At 38.6% G+C, this 6,676-nt stretch overlaps 1 pseudogene; it reads left to right on the top strand.

Moving 5' to 3' along the window:
• Positions 1–3,869: 3,869 nt before the first annotated feature.
• Positions 3,870–4,249, top strand: LOC102471889 (protein S100-A10 pseudogene; annotated as a pseudogene).
• The last annotated feature ends 2,427 nt before the right edge of the window (positions 4,250–6,676 follow it).

Here is a 6,676-nt window from a genome sequence, read left to right as displayed (position 1 = left end):
GAGTTGGGAGGCAGGAAGAAGCCTGGAACAGTCTTCTACTTGACTTCCCTCACCAGCTTAATTCCATTTTTCTCATGAGCTTTCTGAAGTGCCTTCATATGTGCAAACTATGAAAATAGACAACACTGACTAAAACTAGCAGTGGCTTAATGTGAAGGAGGTGATACCTCTTTCCCCAAACTCCTTCATCCTATCCCCACAAAAACCAACTAAACACAAGGGAACCCAAGGTTTCACTAAAATGACAGATTTGATTTGTTTAGAACAAACTCACACTTTCCTCAAAGTTACAGTTCTGGCTTTGCAATTGAGATTTGGGAAGGAAGTTCCCAAGGACCACCTCAGTTTGTGAGAGACCCATGTGGCAAATACCTCCCCATTTATTTCTCTAAAAAGTAAAAATTCAGAGAAAATTTGGAGCTCTCAAATTTCTATCTAAATATATAAGTTCTACTGAAGATCATGCTATATTTACAATAACAACCAAAATGGGTCATCATGGCAACAACACTCAGGCAGGTTAGCCACATGCCTGGCCATATTCCATTTGCAGCTTAGACTCTAAAACCCTTTTAGCTTAACCTCTCTCCTTTGTAAGCTGAAAAACAAATTAAATAATGGAGAACATTTAGCATTGGAGGATTTCATAATCTTTTCAGCCATTTGCTTTATAAAATTGACTTGAAGAATGAGAAGCTTCTTCTGTTGTTATCATTTAGCTCTTTACCTTGATGCTATGCTTTGCTTCCATAAAGCTTTTAATGGCCTCAGATAAATCAGAGCTTTTACATTGCTCTGCCACTTTTTACAACCCAAATACTCTGTCCTAATCTAGGACTGGACATGTTACAAAGTTCCTTCACTTTCGATAACATTTTATTGAGTCTTTCTATCCTTCACAGAGATTTTCTGCACTGAAAAACTCACAACCCTGGTTCAGCTTGAAACTGGGTTTTCTAAAAGTTTCCATTAGTCTCCTCAAAGGTAAAAAAGGGAATGCCACAGAGGCTGAGACAGAAGGCAGACAATAAGGCATACCAAGGCTAAAAAGCTGTCTAGGAGTTAGAAGCTAAGCCAAACTAGGCCCACATGGCTCTTTTTCTCTACTCTGTAGGCTCTTATCTGCTAGTGAACTCACTCTCCTCCTAGAAGATTCATTCCCAGTGTCACTGTGAAGGCTGAGTTTCCATCAGTCCTTCCTATGTACCTTTAATGACTCCACACAGTCTTCATTCCATCATATTCCACATGGTTTTGTAACTATTCGTCTACTTGTCTGTCACCACTAACATCCAACACCCTCTACTCTAGTTTCTGATCCTTGTGTGTATTTTTAACTAATACCCATCAAATGCCATCTATCCTTCCTCCCATAAAACCAGATTTCTCAATCTCAGTTCTTTTGACATTGGGGCTAGATAATTCTTTGTGGTGGGGGCTGTCCTCTGTGTTGCAGGTTGTTTAGGAGCAGCCCTAGCCTTTACTCAATAGATACCAGTAGCAACCTTTCCCTCCCACAATGGCTTTAATCAAAACTGTCTCCAGACATTGTCAAATACTCCCTAGGAGGTAAAAAAATTACCCCTCCTGAGAACTACTGTTATAGAATAATACTAAAAATGTGGGTTGAATGGCAGCCCACATGGTCTTTAATCACACAGATGCTCCAGAGCTATTGAAACTGCCATATATACACATACACTCCTTTTTTTTTCTTTAAGAAAGCACCAACATTTGAACAATGTGGTATCTAGATTTTACTTCTTTTTTTTTTTCTTTTTTCTTTTTTTTCTTTTTCTTTCTTATTTTTTTTTTGAGAGAGATTTTTGCTATGGGGGTGTGTGCTCACCAGAGAGAGAAAAAAGGCAAGAAATCCCCCCCACACACACACACACACATGAGAGATGGCCATGCCACAATCCCTTCTCCTCCATTGTCTTCTCAACATTTTGGGCATGCACACACATGTGCTTGGTGTGATTTTCAAGCTACAGGGGTCAGGACTCGAACCACTATTGGCCGTATGGGAGTCCAGTGATGTAATCACTACACTGTCTCTGCTGGCCCCATCTAGATTCTACTTTAAACATATATACTTTTTAAATTACATTAAACTCAAGGTTTTTTTTTTTTTTTAAGTGTCCCTGAGAGGTAGATTTACTAGCAGACTCTCTAGGGCAGTAGTTAAGAGCATAGAATATGGAACCAATTGCTTCAGTTTGAAATCCAGTTCTACCAGATACTATCTATGTAGTCTTGGGGAAGTTACTTAACTTCTCTCTGCCTCCTCAGCTAAATAACAATCAAATTAATCTGAATCATATTCTGTCATAATAATAGTGCCAACTGCTAAAAAGGGTCATTGGGAGAATTAATACAAAGAAACTTCAAAACATTTGTAGTAACATGGATTAACATCTATACATGTTTATAAATAAACACAAGTTTATTTTGGTGCAAAAAATTGAAATCTATGCATAATACTTTTATAATAGGCATTTTTCCATTTTGAAGACTGCTCATATATGAAAACTTCTAGAACAATTTCTAGCACAAAATAAGATATAAACATTTTCTCAAAGTCAAGGAGTAAGGAGATTTTCAAGAAATCTCCCAATTCAAGTACATTTGTTTAGAACTATTTGGAATACTTCAGTTTCTGCTGCCAAAGCTATGAAAGTAGGTCCTTCAAAGTGTACAAAATATCTTTATACCACCCATAATTTGGAACTGAATCGTAAGATTATAGTCAGCTCTGTAAGTTCCTACTCTTAACACTTGATTCTCCTTCAGATGTGACTTCGACTACTCATTTTAGCAAAGTAAGAAATACGAGTCTCAATAGATAAGAAACTAGAAATTTCATTTCCTCATATGTATACTAGTCGGTGGTTTACCTTTAACTACTAGAAGCAAAATCACAGTAGAAACCAGTTGGCTGCCATTTTTGGATAACAAATCAAATTGGTTAATGTACTCCAGAACACCGAGCCATTAATCTTTATGCAACTTCTCTATTTTTTTTCTTTTGGTATTTCTTTTTTAGAAAACAGTTAGAGGCCAGATGTTGAGGCAGTGATAACACAATGCTCCGTGAGGCTGACCCACATGGGAAGGTTTTGGCTTTGCATCCACATACCTTGAACATGCTAGACATGCACATGCCCATGATTCAAGGCTGGCTGAAGCTGGGGAAAGATCATGGCATGAAGACTTTATTAGGGGTGCCTGTCTCTCTGTCTCTTTTTCTGTCTCTCTCAACTCATGGAAGAAAGAAGAAAAGAAACAAAAACAACAAAAAGGTTTAGGGCTAGTCCATGACCTGGTGGTTAAGGCAGCTGAATTTCATATGGTCAACCCTGCAGTTTGAATCCTGGGGCCAGCGACTTGAAAAATGTGCCAAGTGCATATGCATATGTGCCCAAAATCCTGAAAGGAGGGAGAAATAGAGGAGATTTCAGAGTGACCATTTCCCATAGGGAGTACTTTTTCATGTTCTCTCTCTCTTTCTCTCTGTCTCTTTGGTGAGCACATGTGCCTTCTGGCAAATTTAAAAGAAGAAGAAGGAGGGGCCAGCAGGTGCCATGGTGGTTAAGCCACTGGACTTCCACATGGCCGACAACAGTTTGAATCTCAGATCTCGCAGCCTGCTTTCTCACTTTCTCCTTCTCTCTCTCTCTGTCTCTCTGGTAAAACTGAAAAATTAATAATAACAATAAATTAAATTAAATTAATAAATAATTATTTTTTTCAAAAAAGGAGAAGAAAAAGAAGAATTTAAAACATATCATGCTGTAAATGCCCTGTGTCCCAGCTCACTCAGTGTCTGTGCCTGCCTGCCCACCAAGGTTTCAACAGGTATTACCAAAATGCCATCTCAAATGGAACACACCACAGAAACCATGATATTTATATTTCAAAATTTTGCTGCAGAAGACTACTTGACATCTAAGAGTACTCATGGAAAAGCAGTTCTCGGGATTTTTTTGGAAAAATCAAAAAGACCCATTGGCTGTGGACAAAACAATGAAGGACCTGGACCAATGCTCAGATGACAAAATGGGCTTCCAGAGCTTCTTTTCACTCTCTGTGGGCCTCATCATTGCACGCAATGACTATTTTGTAGTAGCATATGAAGCATAAGGGAAAGAAGCAGGCAAAACCAACCAATAATTCATACTCTGCTAAGAGTTCTCCCACAGGGTCACTTAAAGAATCCAGTAGCTCCCCTTGTATAAGGATTTCATGAGCAGTCTCCCATTTGACAAGTAAAGAAAAGTTAATAAAATGCCAGATAAGCTTTTTATTTTTATATTGTTTTAATTATCTTGCCCTCAAGAAATAAAATCCTTTTCTAGTTCCATAAATAAAAAGTAAGTATCATGTTAGGCCAGTTGTGTGGCCTGGTGGTTAAGCCAGATTCCACATGGCCAACCACACGATTCAAATCCTGGAGCCTTGAGAAACATGCCAGGTGCATTTGTACATGCCCCAAATCCCAACAGGACAAAGAGATACAGGAAAAGGAATTGCAGTGTGATTATTTCCCAAGGAGGGTGTTTTCCCTTTTCCATCTCTCTGGCAAGCATATGTGTCCTCTGGAGGTGGCAAAAGGTTTAAAAAACATATCATGGTTTTGTTCTCTGTGTAGTGGTTTTTAGACTGTCATCTGTAATAAATTATTTTGTTGCCATTTTTCAATGCTGTGTATGTGTGTGTGTGTATAATTTCTTTCATTATGTGACTTTATATATATATATATATTTTTTTTTTAAGAGATTTTGTGCTACAGGGTACATGCACTCACCAGAGAGACAGAGGGACAGAGAAAGCGAGAAATCACCTCCTGGGGGGATAGCCACGCCACAATCTCTTCTCCTCCATTCTCCTCTTGGGATTTTGGGCAAACATGCACACGCGTGCCTGGCCTGAGTTTTACGCCGCCAGGTGTAGGACTCGAACCACAGTCAATTACATGGGAGTCCAGTGATGTAACAACCATTACACAATCTGCTGGTCCCTCAATACAGTATTTTAGAGACAGCATAATGCAGGGGTAAGAACATGGTTTGGAGGCTCAATGTCCACTTTTGCAACTAACTAGATATGTGATTTGGGGTAAGGCAATTAATTTTCCCATTGCTATTTCTTCATGTGTAAACTAAGACTGATGTTTCTACTTTCATTAGAGACTTTTAGCGAGACTGAAGCAAAAGTTCTATCTTTAGAAGTCAACACAAAGCAGAACTCTTTGATACAATTCCGGTAGATGTTAGTCATTACCATTCATAGTATCTCCTAACAATAGAGTAGATAATACTCTCAAGCAGTTTTATGTTCACTATCTCATTTGACAATGAGAGTATTATTCAAAAAGTGGGAGAAGGTATTGCAATGGACCGAATCCTGTGTGCCCCCTAAGTTTATATGCTGAAACCCTAATTCCTAATGTGATAGTATAAGCAAGCAGAACCTTTGGGAGGAAATTAGGGTGGAGCCCTCATAATGGGATTAGTGCCTTTATAAAACAGATTCCAGAGAACTCTTTGGCTCTCTTTCTACCATGTGAGGACATGAGAAGTTAGTTGTCTGCAACTCAGAAGGGGGTCCTCACTAGAACCTAACTGTGTTGGCACCCTGATCTCAAACTTCTAGACTCTAGAACAATGAGAAATAAATGCTGCTCAAGCTGCTCAATCTATATTTTTGTTGTAGCAGCTCAAACTAAGACAGTTTACCCCCCACTATAGAAAGATGACCAAGCCCAAAAGGTGGTAAGAAATTTATCCAGTGTCACCAGGAAATTAGAACCAATTAAACTTGGAACCAGATCACCAAGACCTCAAATCTTGCACACTTTCCTTGCTGTGCATTTTGAATATTAATGTATTGATAATTAATATAAAATTAATTACAATCTGGGAATTCCATTAAAATGTGGATTTGGATTCAGAAAGTCTGGGGGTGTCTGAGATTTAATATTTCTAACAAGCTCTAAGAGGATGTCAGTGCTGCTGGTTCAAAGACCCCACTTGGAATAACAAGGGTCTATACTTGGTTGTACCAACCTTACGAATTTCTGATGCCTTGAAGCTAATACTCATCAGAGTTTGAGGAAAAAAAAGGTGTGCAGAAAAATCACAAAACATACCATGGACCTGAACCCCAAAGTTATCATTCTATCATCACTGTAAAGTTGCATAGGAGTGTATTACCAAAATTTCCATTCAACTTTAAAGTATCAGTAGAGCAGGCAATCCAAAATTTACCCAAGGCCTACAAATCATTAAGTTTCTAGCTCTGTTGACTGATTGGAAGTCCTACTGGGATCCACAAAAGTCACTTCACTCCTTGTCTGCTCTTAGCTCCAGGGAACTCATTACCAATGTGGGAGCTCCATCAAAAGAACATTTCTCTTTCTTCTGTAAGCTGATTGCTCCCTCTTTCTATATGTTTGTTTTTCATGTACACAGATATTTCAGCTATTTTTTGATTTATTGTATAACCTAGGTAACCTAAATCAGCTAAAATAAGAACTAATTCCAACCTTTGTATCAGATTTCAAACCACACCTGAACTTTACAGAAATTAAGCAGCAAAAAGAATTGGCAAGGTTTTTATGAGGGCTGCCCTCTTTGATCTGATGTGGACAGGACAGCATGGAAGTGGGTGCAGA

The sequence above is a fragment of the Tupaia chinensis genome, unplaced genomic scaffold (genome assembly GCF_000334495.1).
Source record: "Tupaia chinensis unplaced genomic scaffold, TupChi_1.0 Scaffold150243_1, whole genome shotgun sequence".
In the NCBI taxonomy this organism is placed as follows: Eukaryota; Metazoa; Chordata; class Mammalia; order Scandentia; family Tupaiidae; genus Tupaia; species Tupaia belangeri.
Note: the sequence above shows the minus strand (reverse complement) of the source record. Positions and strands in the feature narration are given on the sequence as shown.